At 36.0% G+C, this 23027-nt stretch overlaps 1 protein-coding gene across 1 annotated transcript in view; it reads left to right on the forward strand.

The window, feature by feature from the left end:
- The window catches only part of ascc3 (activating signal cointegrator 1 complex subunit 3), a 683087-nt gene that overhangs the window by 271999 nt on the left and 388061 nt on the right, over nt 1-23027 (forward strand). The gene's annotated exons all lie outside the window — the stretch shown is intronic.

The raw sequence follows: 23027 nt of genomic DNA on the forward strand, positions 1-23027 counted from the left end.
GTGTCTGCCTATGCCAACCGGGATCCCGAGCTGTTTTGACGTGTAGTGGGTGTGGCAATGCACTGTACCAGTGCATGCTCCCCAACTTGACTTGATTTGACTCACAGATAAGTGGCATAATTGTATTGCTGTTATTTTAATAATTGGGAGTTTGTGCTGACCAAATTTTAAGTAGGGTGGCATGTACATGCATAGATTAGCATTTCTGTTTCAGCAGCTCCAAGGAGCCTGTTTGTATTCTGGTCTGGTCACAGTCTTGTAGAATTTGCACATCTTCCCTGTGTTAGATTGGCAGGTTACATTTATTGGGTACTCTCGACTGGCCCAATGTCAGTGAAGTGTGTATGTTGGTATGTCTTGTGATGGATGTAGTGCTGTCTCATCCAAGGTTAGTTCTGGCCTAGTGCCTTGTGCTTCCAGTAAATACTCTTGGCATTGTTTGTCCTAAATATGAGTATGCATGTTCAAAATATTAATGTGTGGATGAACCAATAGAAATTTATTGTAAAAACTTGTGATAATGTCACCAAATAAATGTGTGCTGTATTAGAGAAATAAGCATCAAATGACTCAAAGCATCTGTTTTGCCACATTGTTTGTTCTACACATTTTTGAATGTGAAATCTGTGTAACAGCCTTATACTGTACCTTTGCACTGTTAGTATACCTCAGTAATCAATCAATGTTCAGGTGGTAACATGTTTGTTTTTGCCATCCTTGTTTTACACAGTACAGTTTAAAATAATTTTTTATTCTCTTTAAAATAATAAAGGAAAAGGACATATATGAAGGCATCATAATTCTGTTGTTTTCATCATTTGGATATATTGATGACATCATACTTATTGATTGAAGGATTATGTAGTGTATTTAAGTGTTGTCTGTTCCATCAATTTCTCATATCTCTTTTCCTAGTTTGTGATTATAGAGAACTGGTGCCTGCAAGTAGTTGTCTAAAGGCAGGAATATTTTTCACTGGATGTACGTCTGCTCTCCACTACACTTCAGTTCACAGTTGGGGGTTTTTAGAAACAGCAGTATGTTTTGGCCACATGCTTTAGGTTATGTGAGAAAACTCATAGTTCAATGAGAAAACCATGGATAACTTACAGTACATTAGTACCTGAGACCTGAGTCCAATTTTAAAATTAATGTGCACTTGAGTATTGAAATCTCAGCATTTTTCCAGAGAACATGCTTCTGTGTTCTGTTTCACTTTCCAGAAGAGATAATTTAGAAAATCTGTAATGCATAATCAAAATAATAATTACTGTACTTTATTTTGTAAGCTAATATAACAGTTTCTTCCAATAGTAAATGTTAAACAATGCAGTTAATAAAAATACTACCAACTATCAAACAGTGCCATACACAGTACAGTATGATATAATCTTCCTGTTGCAAAATGAATGTTTCACATACCAGTTTCTAAGATTGAATGGTAATGCTTGAAAGCATTTTTGTACTTATAGCTGTCTTTTTTATATAGGAAGTCATTTATTACTAGTGTACTATAATGAAATAATATTGTCCAGTGTTGAAAGGGAAGCCTTTGGCAGTTTCACTTGCTTGGGTAGTGGCTTCCCAGTACAAAGAGTTCATTCATCTTAAATGATTTTCTTTTAATCAGTCTGTTTTAATAAACTTAACTCCTAGAGCATTTTAAATGTTCTAAAGTCTGCAGGCCTCCTAAACTACCTTGAGCAGTTGTCTTTAAGCTACAGAGCAACATGTTGTGAATGGTACAGTGTCCCATATACATAAAATTCTTTTTATTACCTATAAAATTAAAAGTGGCAGACCCAGTTTTTAGCTGCTTTTTATTTATTATAGCAATTGTGGAATTTTTCTCTGTGATCTTCATGAATCAGATGGTTGGTTCTTTTTTCGGTTGTTTTCTTTTAAACTGTTTCTTCCATCAGTCAGTGAAAGATGCTTAATTTCTTATTAAGTGTTCATAGCCTGTTATGTAGTCAACAACATCAAAGAAGATGACATATTCATTGATGAATATTGCCTCAGCTATATTACTTTCACTAATGCACTTTGTACAATTTTTTATTATAGAATTTATCAAACTTGTCAAATTTATGTTGGGAATGTATTCATTAATTACACTTTACACTTTTTATCTTTACAGATTTTTTTAAACAATTTACCTTTAAGTAAACTCAAAGACAGCTAATTTCTTTGACCATATTGTGATCAACAAAAGAATGATTTATATTAAGAAACAACCTTGAATACTGGTAGTTTGATAGATGTGGATTTGAGTTATACAGTAATCCCTCCTCGATCGCGGGGGTTGTGTTCCAGAACCCCTCGCGATAGATGAAAATCCGCGAAGTAGAAACCATATGTTTGTATAGTTATTTTTATATATTTTAAGCCCTTATAAACTCTCCCACACTGTTAACGTTATTAGAGCCCTCTAGACATGAAATAACACCCTTTAGTCAAAAGTTTAAACTGTGCTCCATGACAAGACAGAGGTGACAGTTCTTTCTCACAATTAAAAGAATGCAAATATATCTTCTTCTCTTCAGGAGCAGAGAATTTCAGAGAGAGAGAGAGAGAGCGCGCTCGCAAAGAAAAGCAAACAGTCAAAATCAATACGTGTGCTTTTAAGTATTCCAAAGCACCGCAATAAAGCGACATTTTTTAGAGGAGCGTTAGTATCTTCTAAGCAAACAGCCTCTGTGCAAACAGCCCCTCTGCTCACATCTCCTCCGTCAGGTGCAGAGAACGTCAGAGAGAGAGAGAGCGCGAGATTAAAGCAAACAATCAAAAAATCAATAAGTGTGCTTTTGGAAGCACCGCGATAAAGCGGCATTTCTTAGAGGTGCTTCCGTATCCACTAGGCAAACAGCTTCTGTGCAAACAGCATCTCTGCTCACACCCCCTCCGTCATGCGCAGAGAATGTCAGAGAGGGTGAGATAGAAGCAGAGACAAGCAATCAAGCACCGCGCGGAAAGCATATCTTATAGCATTGAGGAGTTTTAGTTAATATGTAATACATGCTCTGATTGGGTAGCTTCTAAGCCATCTGCCAATAGCGTCCCTTGTATGAAATCAACTGGGTAAACAAACTGAGGAAGCATGTCCCATAAATTAAAAGACCCATTGTCCGCAGAAATCCGCGAACCAGCGAAAAATCCGTGATATATATTTAGATATGCTTACATTTAAAATCTGCAATAGAGTGAAGCCACGAAAGTCGAAGTGCGATATAGCAAGGGATTACTGTATATACATTCTATGAGAAAGTATTTGTACCCCTCATGATATCTTTTATTTCTGTATACTTGTCACAGTGAATGGCATCAGATCAGTGTGATATTAAATAAAGGGAACTACAGTAAATGTATAACACACTTTCCAAATTTGCTATTTCATAAACTTAAGTAATAAAGTTATTATTCAACAGTTGCATTACCCATTTTATCATTCAAACAACTGACCAAAGTTATTCGATAATTTGGCACAGCTGACTGATTACAGCTAGAACTATTGAATCTAAACCTTACCTTATGTTGATTCTTACCGTAGTCGCTACAAGGTAAGAACACTATGCCTTGATCAAATGAAATTCCACAAGAAAATTCAACATCAACAGCAACCAAACTAAAACAATGGCATTTTATAAAAACCATAATGTACAGTTATGATTTTAATGAGCTAAAAAATAAGAGTATTGTAAACAATGCACAAACTGCTTCTGAACTAAATCCCATCATGCTACTTTTAATATTTTAACTTAAACTCAGAGTGATGATGTAAAATAGTGCTTAGCATCAAAAGAATGGGGAGAATTAAAAAGAAACGCAGAAGATAAGTGGAAGTCAAAAGCTGTGGTAGCTGACCATTGAATTAAAGAAGGCACAGAAGGAGAAGAATTTAAAGTTTACTAGGCATGTCGTTGAACAGTTAGAGTAATCTTGAGTCACCAAAGATAATCAACAAAATTAGAATAATATCATGCAAGCTCCACATGTAAGGGAATAAAACTACTGTGCGTATCAGGGATTATCCTGCATGGTCACCACCCTAAGTGAGATCAGTCACGTTCCAGACTCATTTCTTGTCCTTTGAATGGAGAGGTGAAATGACCTGGGGCCTCAATCATAACGCTGTGCATAGAATTCACACTATACCATTGAGTACGGACAAAAGCGGAAATGTTCGTACGAATAAAAACATCCAGATGCATAAATCTGTGCGTTCGCCAACTTCCACGTTCTTTCGCTACATAAATTCCGGTCAGCGTAATGCATGTGCACGCGCCTGCTGCCACTCCTCAAACCCCTCCCAGAATTATGCCTCTTTGAATATGCAAATCAATATGACTAGCCCTTAAGCTCAGCATTCTGTGAAAAGAAAATGGCAAAAGCACGGGGTTAAATAGAAGAATTTCAGCAAAAACCAAGTGGAGGCAAGGAAAAACTTACTATTTGTTGGTTTAAACAGTGGTATAAACAACACAAGGAAGTTGATTGAGTGACACAGTGTGTCAGGGAAACTCAAAAGCTTAAAGTTCACAAAGTCGCACAGTGCTGAAATCAAAAAGAAGTTGTCAGATATCAAAGTCGCCGTGAAAAGGTGAGTCATAGCCTGCAGTCTGAGTGTCATATGAAAGCTTATTAGGGTACAGAGAAAAGAAAAACAAATAGGGACACAGTGGGAAAAGAGCTCTAAATGTTAACTTTAATCTCGAAATTTCCACTTTAATCACATAGTTTATTTTGTCATTAAAGTAGATCATAAACTTCATCTTAAAATCTTTTCATTTACTAGTTTCTCAAATCCCATCGTAACTAAAGTAGCACGTTAAATACTTTGTTTTGTATGTCTTCTTCTGTGTACTCTATGCGTGTGAATCACTACGTGCTTCTTAAACGGGCTTTCTTTTTTTCCAACAGGACACAGAATCTATTATATTCGTGATATTAAAGCTCTCTGAATAATTTAAATACTGAGATGTATACTTGATATCATTTTCATGATGATAGGAATTAAAGCATGTATTAAACATGGGAACATGGTGGCGCAGTGATAGTGACGAGCTGGCGCCTCGTCCAGAGATTGTTCAAGATGCTTCCTGCGCTGTTTGCGACCTGCGATGAAATAATTTATTGCAGGAGTACTGTCTCCTTCAAACATACTAACCCCCAATTCCTGTCCTTCCTTTTCTTTCTCCAAATGTCTAATCATCACACAATCAGCTCTGTAATAGATGTAAAGCCATCTTTAAGCTGAGAACGCTGATTCTTCAAAACTTTTAAGGAACATTGAAATATCTTTGTACTACATGTGTAATTATTCTACCAATCTATCCTTCCAGTGTCGTGCCAGCCCCAGCAAGAGTACATTTCGAGGCAGAAACAATCCATGAAGTAGGCACCAGCTCCTTGATAGTACTGTAACACCATGTGCTCACATGTTTAATTATTAACAATATAGATTATTTAAATGAAGTTAAAGTTTTATCTGTATAATAAACACATTTTGCTGCATTTCATCTTAATGATATTGTCATCATATACAAATAAAAGGCAAAGCCCTCACTGACTCACTCATCACTAATTCTCCAACTTCCAGTGTAGGTAAGAAGGCTGAAATTTGGCAGGCTCATTCTTTACAGCTTACTTACAAAAGTTGGTCAGGTTTCATTTCGAAATTCTACGCGTAATGGTCATAACTGGAACCTATTTTTCTCCATATACTGTAATGGACGTTAGCTCGATGGTCGTGGGGGGCGGAGCTGCGTGTGACATCATCACGCCTCCCACGTAATCATGTGAACTGACTGTGACCGCAGTACGTAGAAAAGAAGAAAGAGCTCCCAAAGAGCGCTGAAGAAAAATGCGAATTATTCGCGAGATACAAGTTTAATGAGAAGACACAAGGTATAAACAAGACTTTGGATCACTTTGTAGTGGAGTTAAAATTGCGGTAGCGAGAAACTTCTAAGTGCCGGTTCTTAGCTAACATTAAATAAAGCCGTGGACATCGTAACATCACACAAGAGAGCAGCTCACGTGAACTGACTGAACGCAGTACGAGTGATCACTTCCATGCATCAAACCTGTTCAAAAAATGCATTACACAATTGACAAGGTAGGAAAAGAATATGCTCCAAGCTGAGCTCCACAGCTAACGCAGTCTTGCGGAAGCAACTTCGTCACGCTCCCACCAAATACTCACAGAAAAATCCACGTTAATACACACGCTGTCTCTAGAGTTTCTCCACACTCAATGTATTCCCCGCATCCCCGTTACACCCTCTGATCTCCCATTTCAATTCAGATGCCTCCAATTTCCAGTAAGGCTCTGCTTCACGATGAGAAGTAAGAAGTCTCAGGCACAGACCCAACAAAAGGTTGCCATTGATTTCAGGCAAGATTGCTTTTTTCCTGGACAACTATACGCTGCATTCTCAAGAGTGAGTTCGCGCAGCTTCGTCATATTACAACCAGAGTGCTGAACTGACAACGTGATATATAAAGAGAACTATAATAATCGTAATAAATGAACAATTAAACAGCAGAGAACCTGTGGATTAAATAAAAAGGCAGCTTCCTTGGCAAAGCAAGGAAAAAGGATGGCTTTATATGTTTGTTTATAAAACAGCGGAGAAGCTGTGTAAAGGCTGCTTCACTTAAAACCAGCGGAGCGCCTTATATGAGCAGACAGTCAGCTAAAGAAGGGAATCAATAAATATCTATAATCGTAATAAACGAACAAAAAATAGCGTACAAGCCGCGGATTAAATAAAGAAAATGGGTACCTGAACAGTAAAGTAAGTCTTGAATAGGTACACAATAACTATAAGAATCGTACTAAACGAACAATATATATATGTGTGTGTGTGTATGTATGTATGTGTACATATATATATATATATATATATATATATATATATATATATATATGTATGTGTATATGTATGTGTGTATATATGTTGATATGTGTATATATATGTAGATGTGTATATGTATATATATATATATTTATATATATGTGTAGATATGTTTATATGTATATATGTTTATATGTCTGTGTGTGTGTGTGTATATATATATATATATATATATATATATATATATATATATTTATACACTCACCTAAAAGATTATTAGGAACACCATACTAATACGGTGTTTGACCCCCTTTCGCCTTCTGAACTGCCTTAATTCTACGTGGCATTGATTCAACAAGGTGCTGAAAGCATTCTTTAGAAATGTTGGCCCATATTGATAGGATAGCATCTTGCAGTTGATGGAGATTTGTGGGATGCACATCCAGGGCACGAAGCTCCCGTTCCACCACATCCCAAAGATGCTCTATTGGGTTGAGATCTGGTGACTGTGGGAGCCATTTTAGTACAGTGAACTCATTGTCATGTTCAAAAAAACCAATTTGAAATGATTCGAGCTATGTGACATGGTGCATTATCCTGCTGGAAGTAGCCATCAGAGGATGGGTACATGGTGGTCATGAAGGGATGGACATGGTCAGAAACAATGCTCAGGTAGCCCGTGGCATTTAAACGATGCCCAATTGGCACTAAGGGGCCTAAAGTGTGCCAAGAAAACATCCCCCACACCATTACACCACCACCACCACCAGCCTGCACAGTGGTAACAAGGCATGATGGATCCATGTTCTCATTCTGTTTACGCCAAATTCTGACTCTACCATTTGAATGTCTCAACAGAAATCGAGACTCATTAGACCAGGCAACATTTTTCCAGTCTTCAACTGTCCAATTTTGGTGAGCTTGTACAAATTGTAGCCTCTTTTTCCTATTTGTAGTGGAGATGAGTGGTACCCAGTGGGGTCTTCTGCTGTTGTAGCCCATCCGCCTCAAGGTTGTGCGTGTTGTGGCTTCACAAATGCTTTGCTGCATACCTCGGTTGTAACGAGTGGATATTTCAGTCAAAATTCCTCTTCTATCAGCTTGAATCAGTCGGCCCATTCTCCTCTAACCTCTAGCATCAACAAGGCATTTTCACCCACAGGACTGCCGCATACTGGATGTTTTTCTCTTTTCACACCGTTCTTTGTAAACCCTAGAAATGGTTGTGCGTGAAAATCCCAGCAACTGAGCAGATTGTAAAATACTAAGACCGGCCTACACACTACTTCGCTGTGAAGCACGGGTATTTTGCTAGTACATGCTAAAGTGGCTTAGGTTGTCCAATATTATAACTGTATCTCAAGTTTACTTAAAAATACAAACAGTTCTACCAGGAGCACTTGATGGACTGATTGATTGCATTTATAGTTCTTGGGATGAAACTGTTTCTGAACCGCGAGGTCAGTACAGGAAAGGCTCTGAAGTGTTTGCCGTATGAGAACAGTTCAAATACGCAGCATGGCTGAGGTAGCGTGTTCTAGATGCTGTATACTGATAATTCTGTTTCCGATCAGCTGCTGTAGAGCTGTGATTCCACACTCACACTCAGTTACAGTGATAGAAATACTCCTAGTGGTGCAGTGAGAGTTATATGGAAAACGATGATCCACTGTGGCAACCCCTAACGGGAACAGCTGAAAGAAGATGAAGAAGGTGCAGTGAGAGTAACAACGCTAAAGCAGCTACGGAATAGTATTTGGAATAGTTTGGCCATTCCGTGGACCATTATATTGTTACAGGTTAATTACAATCAGATGCCTTAAACTAATAAACAATATGCGGTTAATTTCAGTGTATTTGATAAAGCTGCATCATGGATGTGAATGTAAAAAAGAAAGGGAAACCACACTGGAACAAAAGCACTGCTTTGACGCTGGTTGCCGCCAGTTTGCAAAACCAAGTGGAGAACTTGCATACACCAAGCATTTTGCTGGCATTCAAATGTGCGTTGCTTTACACCAGGTTTAGGTTTTATAAATCGCGATTTGATCGTGGAAACGGGAGTATGCAACAATTTTGTGCATACACACCACTTATACATGAGGCCCCTGGCCTGGTAAAATTTATAATGTGACTCGTGTTTAACCCTTAAACCACCGGAACCGGATATAGTAGGTTCCCAATGTAATTTGCCATTACCCTGGAACCGAGTATATTTGGCAAAGTACATTTGTTGAATGCCACAACCGGGTAAAGTCGGTTTCCAGTGCAATTTGGAAGCACGCCAGAGCCGAGTATATTCGGCGACATGCATTCGCCGACGTATATTCATTGAACTCTGCAACCGGCTAAAGTTGTTTCCCAATGTAATTTGCCAGCACACTGGAGAGTATTCGGCGATGTACATTCATTGAACACCGCAACCGGCTATACTCACTTCACAGAGCAGTTTGCCAGCATGCCAGAGCAGATCAGTCAGTGCAATATATTCGTTGAGCAGCCAGTTGGCTCAGTGATTTTCTGAATTTCATCAATGGCGTCAGTTGCACCTTGTACATATAATAATTGATTGTTGCAGTATTTTTAAAAAATATTTTCTATAGTTCATTGGCAGTGTGTAAAATGATCAGTGTTGTAGTAATTGTGATGCGCTTTGCATGAAAAAAAAAGTGTTCTGTTAAAATTTCACATTTTCTTTATGAATTGTGACGTTTACTTAAACAATGCAGCAAAAAGTATTTACCGTCCAGGGTTGTATTAACCCTAAGTATGTGGCGGTTTAAGGGTTAAAATATTTAGTCTTGTATGGAAAACTGTCATGTGATTGAAGTGAGTGACATTCTTTTATTTTGAATTTGGTGTGTTACCACCTCTGGTGTTTTTTCCGTCCACCTGTTAATTCTGCCTTCATCGTGTTTCTCTTCATCTTCCTTCTGTGTGGGATCAATGTGCTTGATCGGCCCTCTTTATTCAGCTCTGTCCCTCACCTCCTCCCAAGTCAATCCCTTTTCCTTCAAATCTTTTTACTTTATCTATCCACTTCTGCTTCAGCTTCCCTCACTTTCTTTTCTCTTGTACTTCCATTTCTATCAGTCTTTTACCCACATAATCATTGGCTCTTCTAATTACAGATCAAAAGTACTTTGTTATACTTTCTTAGATATAATAATAATACATTTTATTCATATAGTGCCTTTCCCATGCTGAAGGCACTTAGTATCCCTCCCACTTTTGCTGCACTTCCTATTGTCTCAAACTTCTCATTTCTGCCAAATGCAACTTCTTTTGCAGTACTTCCTTTACTGTCCATGTCTCAGTTTCGTACATCATTGTTAGTCTTACCATTGACTTACAAATCTTACCTTTAACCTTTGACTTAATTCTATATTCACACAATACTCTTGATAGCATCTTGCAATTGTCCCATCCACATTGCACTCTGTGGGTTATCTCTGTATCTAATTCTTCATGTTAGACATCTGTTAATGCTGCCTAATGGTAGGTGTTCAAGTGCTTACTAAATTAATCAGAGTCATTTGGTTCAGTTCAGTGAAAAGATCTCTTTAATTGATCAGTTAATTTATTTTACCAAGTAATCAGATTTACATCCTAATACTACCCTAGCAACAACAACCCCAGCGGTCCTACAGTGTGGCCATAAAATTAAGATGAAATGAAAAATTATATAAAAATTAAAAAACAAATAAGTGTTTGAATTGTGCAGTATTAAAGTTAAACTGCACAACTGTTAATATGGTAATACTGTAATATATTGTAATATGGTAATATACTGTATATTTTGTGACCTATATTTACATAATTCAGGGAACTGGGTAATTTCTGACCGTAATTAGTGGTATAAATGGGGGTTTTAACATAGACCAGAATATTTATAGATGTATACTGTTGTTCACCATTGCTGCCACTTTCATATTTGGCATATGCTATCCTTTAATGGTACAACATATGTTTGGCGCATATCAGCCTTTAATGGTACAACCTGCTGTGCCCCTGTATTTTATGTGTATTAGCATTTTTGCAAATTAGACACAGTCTGTGTATGTCTGTTGAGTACTATTTTGGATAATCATGGACTGTTACGTTTAAGGTAAATCTTTGTATGTGTTTTATGTGTTTTCACTGTAAAAAGCGTATGGTGTTAGAGACCCAGCCTCTAAAAAAAAGAATATAAATCGACTAAATATCAGGCATAGACACTTCAGGCAGTCTCACTGCTCACAGTTTTCTATTTCTGTTTGATATATTTTGGATTTCCTGCATTGTTCTGATAGTATATTTTTAGATTTTATGAAACTGTGTTCCAAATACAACCTTTAATCAAAGATATTGTTTAACTTAATGCATGTTACAGAAAGAAACAATGCAGTTTCTTAACTTTCCCTCCATATCTGTCCTAAATGAGTTGAAAACCTTTTATAAAATTGGCATCCTGTATTTACTTTTTTTTCTTATTTTTATCTTTTATTGAATGTATTTATAGCATGTAACATTCCGTACAATTAAGTCAAACAAATCTAAATTCAATTCAACCCCCACCCATGAGAAGAGAGGAAGGCCAACAGCCAGAGTAAAACTTAAAGAGTAGTAAAGAGGGAAATAAGTCATCTCCCCAATATAAATGTTTATTCTAAAATTGTCACTGATTAGATCCTGCCATGTTTTTAAAATGATTTGAACAAATCCTCTAAGTGAGAATTAGATTTTTTCCAATTTCAAATAGTATATAACATCAGTTACTGACTTAAAAGAGGTGGGATAGGATTCTTCCAGTTGAGCAAGACAAGTCTACATACTAATAGAGAACTAAATGCAATTACAGTTTGTTTGTCTTTCTCCACTTTAAGCCCATCTGGGAGTACACCAAGAATGTTTGCTTGGCATGTCTGTTTGAGAGATACATCAAACTGTTCTGTATTGAGATTGTAAAGCTGTGTTGTTTGCATTTTATCAAAATATTCCTTAGCATGAGTCTCATCTTCTTTACAGTGAGAGAAATATAAAGAATTATAATATTCCCTATTTGTGTTAACTTTTTCTTTTTGTGTGTTAATTTTTCCTACTGCTGCATTATTCCTATTATTGCATTGCAAATTTCCTGTTTTTTATTAATAATAATTTGAGCAACTATGATGTACCGACAGGAAGAAGGAATGTTCACTTGAATTTGGATATAAAAAATGAGTAATTGTCTTTTAAATGTTGTAGTCTGAGTTGCTGAAGACCTGTCTAAATCTGATTTTAATATGCCATTATAGTTTACAATTAGTGGGAATTAATGCAAATACATTCTGCATGAATTCTCCCTCAGATAACCAGAGGTTTGACTGTACTTCTGTGTCTTTTCATGTCAGCTGGTACAGGTTGGAATTTTTGACTCATATCCATAGAGTGAAGTGTCCAGATTGACAGACGGGCACCAGCAAGAGTAAAAGGGAAGGTCTACAGGATGGTAGTGAGACCAGCTATGTTACATGGGTTGGAGACTGTGGCACTGACCAAAAAGCAGGAGACAAAGCTGGAGGTAGCAGAGTTAAAGATGCTAAGATTTGCACTGGGTGTGATGAGAATGGACTGGATTAGAAATTAGTACATTAGAGGGTCAGCTCAGGTTGAACGGGTGGGAGACAAAGTCAGATTGGCGAGATTGCACTGGTTTGGACATGTGCCGAGGCAAGATGCTAAGTATATTGGGAGAAGGATGTTAAAGATGGAGATGCCAGGAAAAAGGAAAAGAGGAAGGCCTAAGAGGAGGTTTATGGAGGTGGTGAGAGAGGACATGCAGTTGGTAGGTGTAACAGAGCAAGATGCAGAGGACAGAAAGATGTAGAAATAGATGGTCCGCTGTGGCAACCCCTAATGGGAGCAGCCGAAAGAAGAAGATCCATAGAGTGAAGTGTGTTTCTTCCAAGAAGACAAAGACAAATCCTAGACACACTCACTTATACTGTATAAATTTATAAGCAGCAACTACAAAATACAAATCATACTCCTTCTTCTTGTGGTGTAAAGGAAAATGATAATATTGTTTTAAAGTAAATGACAGGGATGTCTTTGACTTTAACATTTTGAGAAGGAGGTTGGAGAGAATTAGATCTGTTTTTTATTACACACCCTAGAGGTTAAGTATAAATATCATAAAGTGTTTCAGTAATAGTAACAGCACTGGAACATTTCCCAAGTCTTTCTGAAGTATTTGTTGTATGTGACTAATGCAATACACCAAAATCTATTGCATTATATTTGTATTTTTCCTGTGATACTTTCTATGTTTGCACTTTAATCAACCTGTATTGTTGTTTATGCTTAAACTATAGTGTAAGTAAATATAAGAACCTTACAAACTCCAAAATAAATGTTGATATAAAACTGAGAAGAAAAAAAAAAACAAAGAAAAGTTGTGGTCATTATTATCAGTGTATTCAATACAAATGCTCAGTTTAGTTCAACACCACAGGCCTTCAGCTAATTGGCAACAGGAATGTGATGTGCATCAAACATGTAGTGGCAGCTTGCTAGTTATTCAAAAGTTGATGTTCTCATCTTTTGTTACACCTTGTGCTTTGTAACTTTCCTTCAACAAGTATCCTTGACAACATAAGTGGCTGTAGACCAAAATTAGAAGAGAAAATGGAATTTATGAAACTCATTTACTGTATTCACTCTTTTGTATAATATTTGATAATATTTATTGTGCAGTCTGTGCTTACAGAATAATAAAACATGTTTTGTGTACTTACAGATGCGCAACATAATACTGTTACCTTGTTGCGTTTTTCTAGTAAGAAAACACATAAATAATATGTGGATATGGAAAATACTGCTTTTTTGTTAAATAGTTAAAATGCTCAATTTTAAGACAGTCAGTTGCTAAAATATCTAAAATTAAATTATACATTACACAATCATCTTGAAAACTGAATTTTGTGTTATTATGTTGTTGTGGTTATTTGAATTTGATACTTTTCATCTAGTCAGCCTTGATATGTTCATGCTGTCATAAAAGGAACAATATGCCTTAGATATTCACTATGTTGTGGAGATATCATCACAGAAACATTTCACTGTTTTGTTTTTCCTTTTTCATTATAACTGAGAAATTCTTGGAACTCTTAGAGGGACATTAATATAAATAAAGTTGTGAAGTAATCTATTCAGTAACCATAATATGTAGTACATACGCAGTAGGTCTTGTGTATCTTTCTTTAAAAGGTGTATGCAAGGCTTAGCTCTTACTGAAACACTAACAAAAAAGCATTCTGACAAGATATCCTCTTTGTGTTATATTTCATAACTCCAAATCTAATATAAAAATATTCTTCACATTAAAGGCATAGCGACTAAGCAGTGAATATGAACTCTTCAGTGTTTAATTTTTACTGATTATCTCTGTAATTTTTTTTTTTAATATTCTTTGTCTTTTCTAGATGCTAAAATACATTTTATTATCCAATTATGAGGAGTCTGCAACTTGTGCTTTTGTTTTTGTTGTGGTTGTGTTAGCTGTCCTCATCTAGCAATATCATTGCCATGGAGACCTTAGTTGTTTTGAGATAATCACAGCATACTGCAAGACTCCATAGCAACAATTCTGTAGTTCATGCTTGTTTTGATTCTTTGCTTTACAGTACAGGTTTCCTTTTTTCATCTTCCTTAAATGTATTTTCAACAAAGCAATCATATATTCAATTGTAAGTGTTTTTTTCCTGCTGGAATACCATTTAGATAAAGACTAAAATAATGATGTTCATAAAAATTGAGGATTATTGAGGAGATCTTTACTTACAGCTTCTGAATAGAGTACATCTTCTTCAAAGCAGAAGGTCTAAAAACCATAAATCTTACTTCCTCAAAATGTAATTACAGGAGCTAGAGTAACTGCCTAATATCAGCAAAGATCTGGCTATTTGACTTTCAAAGAGTTGTATGTTACATGTGTTTTCTGAGTAATATATAAGGTTATGGTTCTGAAAACGTCTGTTTTAATATCACATTTTATATGCAGCATTGAAGGCTCATTATGGGACTGTTAATTTTGCAATAGTAATTATCAATTATATTAACCAACAAAGCAGGTTATAGTGAAAGAATGATTTTTCCTGGGTGGTATGTTGCCCATAAAAAATTTAGCAATGTATTTTTATAGTACATAGTGCACAGACAAATATTCATGTTTTGCATTTCAAGAACCCATACTCCACAAGCTTTACTAACTTTTGACGGGAAGAAGAATTGCTTTGTATATTTTTATGGGAACTTCTAAAAGCTATAAAAGTACAAACAAGCATCATTCAAGAGAACAAAGCTGGCTGAAAGTATTATCTTTCAATCCCAATACTAATGCTGACAGTCTATGCACACATACAGTGGTGTGAAAAACTATTTGCCCCCTTCCTGATTTCTTATTCTTTTGCATGTTTGTCACACAAAATGTTTCTGATCATCAAACACATTTAACCATTAGTCAAATATAACACAAGTAAACACAAAATGCAGTTTTTAAATGATGGTTTTATTATTTAGGGAGAAAAAAAATCCAAACCTACATGGCCCTGTGTGAGTTGACGAACAGATGGCCGGACATTCTCCTTCAGGATTTTACATCATTTAAAAACTGCATTTTGTGTTTACTTGTGTTATATTTGACTAATGGTTAAATGTGTTTGATGATCAGAAACATTTTGTGTGACAAAAATGCAAAAGAATAAGAAATCGGGAAGGGGGCAAATAGTTTTTCACACCACTGTATTTACAATATTAATACAACCCTTGAATAATAGCAGCATTATATGTGTATTTGAGATAAAGCCTGCCTAAAGCTGCTGTAAGTGGGAAAAGAAAAATTCACATATACAAAACATAGGGATCTTGTACCATGTACAAAGATTGAAAAAACTCATTGACACAGCGCACAGAGTTTTCCTGTAATAAGTTTATTTTTGAAGAGGTTCAGTAACTATACCATCCCAATTCTGAATAATATATGCCTTCTAGTAGAAATTACAATAAATATATCCTTTCAGCTAATTTGTAGAAACGTGCCTGAAGTGATTTGCAGTTGCAGATCGAAGGCAATAGTTAAGAAGACATACTGTATCTGAAGAACTCTCCTGAATTGGGCAGAACCTTGCATTTGCTAAAAAAAAAAAAAAACTTAAGCTATAGTAGAGAATATTTAAATATGGTGGAAATACTAATACTGGCATTTTTAATCAGTAATGCACCATTGCTGAAGACCTCAATAAAACAGTTGAGTGGATTATTATGTGTATTTTTTCTGGAGAATATTAATGTCCTATATTTTTTTATACATGCCAATTTCCAACATTAGGTCTCATAGAAGAATCTGGATTAGCAGCATATTATCTGCTGCATTGCTTACTACTACGTATTGCTATCTTTCCTTTTTTTTCAACCAGATCCTTGTAGTTCTAAAATAACCCCAAATGGCAAATAACTTTCTGTGAAAACACTTTGTACTTATTTATTGGGATGAAATCTTGCTATTTTTCCTTTTAACAGCTTTTTTCCCCTTTATATACTGTGGAAGCTTATCCCCACCATTCATATTTCTTTTCATTATTTCACAAATACAGTCATTTCTCAAATGTATTGCAATTTTTAATAAACGTTTTTACTTCCTTGCACCTGGTGTCGTTACCTATGGATGTTCTTGTCATTTTTGCAGCAAAAACACAAAGTGAAAAATTTGCATACAAAATACCAGTTTATATTTTAAAATAGTGGTCAGGTTGAATTCCAGGTTTTTATAGTTCAAATGGGTTTATCGCTATGTGTGGGTTATATCTAATTATGTCCTATGCTATACTGATACCTCTTTCAGGTTTGATTCCTGCACTAGGTACCATGCCACAAACTCTGTTGACTTTATTTTCAGAAGATTTTTTAAAGAGCTAAATATATTTCTCTGCATGCAACTGAAAGTACTGCATGTGTTTTTATGTCTACCCAATATAGAAAAAATGTAAGTATGTGTGCAGCAGTATGTTTTTTGTATCCCTGACCCAGAATGTTAATAAAATATAAATTATTTATTAGTTATTGATGAATAATGTGAGATTTTGCTATGTTGTATGGTATATCATGCAAAATTTACTTGTAAAGATGCACAACATATATGGCAAAAATGCTTTCCTAATTTCCTTTAAAAACAGATTTTACACAGTCACTTTATCAGTACTTAAAGAGAACGAACATGAATTCCTCCAAAAATACACTTTTGAAGTTTGAAAAGAGAACTGATGGGTTGATCAATGATTCTCTGTTTTGACATTGTCAGCATCTGTAAAACAAGGAAAAGAATATCACAACATATTAGAATCTATGTTAGGAATTTGAATAAAATTTAAAAATTAACTGATGAACACTTGAAATATGGGTGGCACAGTGGTTAGTAAAGGTGTAAATTGCCATGATATTATCATATTACAGTTTTTATGTTTTCTAATATGTTAACAGTGTTCTCTCTAGTGTCTTTTAGCTGGTCACTCCGCCCGGCTAATTTACTTGAGCGCTTGGCTGTCATCTGGCATGACATTGTGAGATGACAGCCACAGATGTGCAGGCACAGGGCACGTGGCAATGGACGAGCGGGCGGGTGGGCAAATACTGTTAAAGCTAATAATGGGTGTCAAGGCGGAGCAGAGTTCACAAGCAAAGAGTATGGGTAGGTGGGGTTTCGAGAGCGGGCTGTACATGGTAATAGCGGGGGTGTAGCAGCTTAATACAGTAGCAAGGAGGGGTGGGCGGGCGAGAGGGGGCTGTACATGCTAATAGTGGGAGCGGAGCGGCAATTCACAAGCAAAGAGGAGGTGGAGGTGGGCGGGCAAGAGGAGGTCTGATAAAATAAAAAAAAAGTGTAGTGAAACCAGCCTGTCAGATATCAGAAAAAAGGCGTCAGGAAGTGATATCTCTGTTCTGATCGTCAGCGCAGTCTGTATAGTGTGGCTAAGCGTACAGCAGCTCTTTTCTTGTACAGTATAGAGCAAACCAATATCAATATATCTATATCTAATCTATATTATATATGTGTGTATATATATATATATATATATATATATATATATATATATATATATATATACATACACACACACACACAGTTGTTTAAGCATTAGGTGTGTTCTGTGTGCAAAAATCCTTGTAGCACTCACTGTGGTTCCTGTTTAAAGTGACCCCATCTGCCGTTCTTATATTTGCTCATATTTGGACCTGCGTTCATATTGCAAAAATTGTGTAGAAACCCTTGCAGCACACACTGTGTCCTGAGCAAAAGTTTTGTCACTGAATTGCTGAGGGTTTTGTACGGAAGCATATTAGGGCCACGGTGAAGAAAAAAAATACGGACAAAGTGAAGAAAAAAAAAAATATATATGTTCCGAATAAAGTTGAGATGATGACTTTATCCTCGACATTTCCACTTTAATCTTGACGTTTATGACGAGAATAAAGTTGACATGTTGCGACATAATTTATGACGGGGTTTGAGAAAATCTAGTAAATTAAACATTCACTTTAAGATGGAGTTACTTTACGATTTTCTACTTTAATGACAAACTACGAGAATAAGGTCAACCCGTTGAAAATAATCTCGAGATAAACAGCGAGAATAAAGTAGAAATGTTGTGAATGCGTACCTGCCGTAGTGCAAGTGTGAATTGAATATCCAACAGGCTCTCCCTTTCGCACTCAAATGTCTTGCTCATAGGTACTTTAAATGTTTTTCAAACGTTTTACCAACATGAGCAAAAGAAGTGTTCAGAAAACAACACTGCTCAGTTCTTTCAGAAAAGAAACATCACAAACTAATGAGGGTGCGGCGTCAACTCCTGATGTGGCAATTTCAGACAAAGACACTGCAGAGGCTGGTCAATCAGGGGAAGTCTGTTTAGCACACACTCTGCCAATTGATAAATCTAAGCACCACATATCCAGCATAAACAAACAATGGTTTAAATATTTTGATTGGCTAATGGTCAAAGAAAATGTTACATGGTGCTCATTGTGCATGAAATACTCAAACAAACTAAAGGAGGGGTTACTTTGGGTAAACATGTCATACACAAGAATTCGAAAAGAAAACACTGCAAAGAAATGGGTTGTTCCTTTTTACAACACCTCAATGCACATTACAGCTCTGAAAGAATAATGCAAGAGCTGCTGGATGTCTTAGCATCAGAAATAAAATACTGAAAAATATACACACTGAAAAGTTTTTCAGTATTCTGTGTAATGAAACCACAGATATCTCAGATGTAAAACAATTAATTATTTACATTAAATATGTTTGCCAGGTCACTAAAGAGGTCAGAGTTAGTTTTGTATCAACCCGCAATATAATTGACGGCAAAGTGGAGACTATAAGCAACACACAGAGTGAGACTATGGACACACTAGGGTTGAAAACTGCTAATCTGGTTGGACTAGGGTCAGATGGAGCGGCCGTTATGATTGGGAACCAGAAAGGTATGGCAAAACTGCTTAGAGAGAAAACATCTGGACTCTTGGTCAACTGTCACTGTGTAAAACCACTGATTGGCCCTTGCAAGTGCCCAAGAAGCAGCTTCTGTACCTTATTTAACAAAACTGAACATCTTAAGGCAGCTATTCTGTTTCTTCCAAAATTCTTCAGTTAGAATGGCTGGTTTAACGGAAATTCAAAATATTCTAAACATTCCCCAGATTAAGCTAAAAATGGCCAGTGACACTAGATGGCTGACTGATGACTTTGCAGTACAGTCACTACGACAGTGTATGATGAGTGATCTCCTTGGACAACTGGGCCTCTAGGAAGAAAATAAGAATAAATATTTAACTGAAGACACCTTCTGCATATAAAAGTTGGCTTTGAAGAATATTTTTAAATTTTTCTTCATTAGGTTTCCTATAGTTTTTTTCATTGTTTTTACTTTTCTTCCCGACAGCGTCAATACTTGTGCCTCTTGGTTTATGTCATAACAATTGTTATTTAAAATTTTTGTTAGGGTCGCAGGATCCTGAATTGGATACTTAAATTTAATAAAAATATTATGAAACAAGTGTCAAACCTTAAAAAAGGAAGTCATATTGAGCTTTAGAAAATAATAATAATTAACTAATAAAAATAGTTTTGCCACACCTTTCTGGTTCCCAATCATAACGGCCGCTCCATCTGACCCTAGTCCAACCAGATTAGCAGTTTTCAAAAATTAAATTTTCCCCACCACCAAATTTCCCATTCCGCCCCACCCGGCTACTTTTTCTTACCACCTGGCTGGAAAAAATTTCTGGGGAGAACACTGTGTTAAAGATTACATAGCAGTTTTATTTCTTTTTGATGTATTGTAGTTTATTCACTTTTTTTACCTGAGTGGAGTTAATGTTAAATTTATATCCTTGTAAGAAAGAGTCAATCTCTGACTAACTGAAGAAACTCGTTACTCAGTCCATCCCACTATGATTTTTAGGAATGAAAATCATTTTCTGACATCTCAACATTCTCCGTTGTAAGACTGTGAATATTCAGTTTCAGTACATAACATACAAATTAGTACTCAATCTAACGTTTATACTGGCTGGAATGCTTTTTGGCGATGCTGCTTTATACTTATAGTAGGGCTGTAACACAATACTTGACATTAGAATATTTTATAATTAAAATAGTTTGAATATAAACAGATAGGTGTTTAAAATGCTTGAGGCTACATACATTTACATTTCCTTGAAGTGCATGTAGATCATTAGGTTGCTGTTATCTCAATTATAGAACTTTCATTTACATTATAGTCAAAAGGTATTGAACTATTCATTTTTCAAATTCTGATAAAGCATACAATAAATTGTATGAATGCACTGAAACTTTTTTACTTCAGTAAAAATTTGTTTTAATAACAAAAGTAAAATGTCTTTATTAACTACGTATTCACCCCCCAATAGCAGTATTTGGTCAAAGCACTTTTTGTAGGAAATGTAGTCTTTTTGCAGATACCATAAGATTCTTCTCCAGAATCTGCCTGTACTTGGCTCACTCCATCCTCACTTCAGTCCTAACATGTTTGCCTATCCTTGCAGATTAGAATCAGCCCTACAAAATGCTGCCACCAGCACTCTTCATAGTCAGGACGGTATTATTTTGGTAATGTACTATGTTGTGTTTTCTCCATATGTAATTTTGGGATTTTATACCAAAAAGTAAAATTTTTGTCTCATCTGACCACAAAACCTTTTAAAGGCTTGTTGTAGGATCCTTCAGCAAATTTTTTGACAAACAGTTAAACCCTTTTGAGAAGTGGCTTTCTTCTTGCCGCCTCTCCCAGATGTGTGCAATCTCTTTTATATTGTTGCACAATGTACATCTTGTTCTTTGTTGGCCATTGAACAATGTACTGTAGATTTGTCAGTGTTGCCACTGGAAGAAATGGTCAATTGTCTTCTCTCCCAGGCACTTAGCTTTGATGGACACTCTGGTTTTGGCATACTGTGGCTGGTGCCATGCACTTTTCACTTCTCAGTGATCAACCTAACAGTGCTTCAGGGTATCCTCAAAGTCTTGGAAATCTTTTTATATAAATCCTCACCTAACATGTACCTTTCCAGAACATTGTCACAGATTTAGAACCCTTGTTGCTTTCTTTCTGTGTGACTGCATAATCTTGAGGATCAAAGTGAACAGCTATCAAGTTAATTGCAGTTATTCCACAAATATATTGAACATTAAAGTTAATATGTTTTATTGAAGGTGATTGTTTTTTTTCTGTGATTGTTTGAGACAATATGAATATCCCAAAAGGGCACCCATTGCATAAGACTTTGTGGCAGAGGAGTTAAAATGGCATATAATTGTGTCAATCAGGAGAGGGTGCTAGGAAACAGGTCTTAATTTTGGATGGGTACTAATTGGATTTGAATATGTAAGCCCACTGTTTTCAACCACTAACTTCTCTCGTACCTCTTTCAACTGCATGTTAACTTCAAAACCTTTCAGTGTAAGTACAACTTTTCTGATTGTTTAGTTTTATGTTTATTTTTGTGTGTATTTTATAGAATATTGATAGCGGTATAATGAAAAGTACAGTTTATAACACAGACATTACGTTTTTACAATAAATAAAACCAATTAATATACCTAAGAATCACAACACATACACAGTACAAGCTGCTGTTGAGTAGACTTATGACTAAATGTTTTCTGTAAAAGTGTTTTAATGTACACAGTGATTGAGTGCTGCCTTAGACAGGTTCATATTCTTACCTTTGTATGTGAAGGAGTTCTGAGTTGAATGATTTGGGCAAAAATTGTTCTGAGTTAAGATGGGTCGGGGTTTTATAAACCACTTCAGGGGTGCAGGGCTAGCTGTTGTCTTCTGGGGTTTGGTTGAACCTCTGGAGGAAACAGGAGATAGTGACAGTGTCCCCTGTTGCTTTGAAGCGGTATTGGCAGGCTTACCTGAGCCATACGGGTAGTCCCTATGCGCACATGGTGTGACAGTGGTAAAATATTTTTAGGAACATTAGTATGTTCTTCTGGGTTGTGTATAGAGCACAGTCAGTGCCTGTACTTTTCCATTCTTATTTCCAGATCTGTTTGAAATAACAAAATCAAAGCAGCCGAGAAACAAACCCAATTTTGCATGCCTGTCATTTCAATATTTACCTAATTTTATGTACATCAAGGTTTTATCATCTTTGTCAAATATAAATGAAAACTGAAAAACCTGTAACCAGTATCATCATTGTTCTAAGGCCAGATTTATGGCCAACAAACCATTGACCCTTATTACCTCCATCATAATTTTGTTCAGTTGGATAAAGCTTCTGTGAGTAAAATGACAAGAACAGTCTTCTTCAGATTCCAGTATTGCCCATACTCCCAAACTTGATGTGTCTATTTTAACTAGAAATTTTAAAGCAAGGTCAGAATTACCTGCTGTAGTGACTAAATTAAATCATTTTTTTAATGAATTAAAGGATTCTTGTTTTATATATATTTTCTTAGTTAGAGAGGTAATAAGAATGATGCACAGTTTGTACAGGTGGATAAAATAGTGGCTTCCACGTCCCAAAAAAGTGTATCTCATCCAATTTTTAACAAAAACATTAACAATAATATATGTTTCCTAAGAAAAATAAACAAATTCTTGTATTCCTCAC

Source organism: Polypterus senegalus, chromosome 3 (assembly GCF_016835505.1).
Source record: "Polypterus senegalus isolate Bchr_013 chromosome 3, ASM1683550v1, whole genome shotgun sequence".
Taxonomy (NCBI): domain Eukaryota; kingdom Metazoa; phylum Chordata; class Cladistia; order Polypteriformes; family Polypteridae; genus Polypterus; species Polypterus senegalus.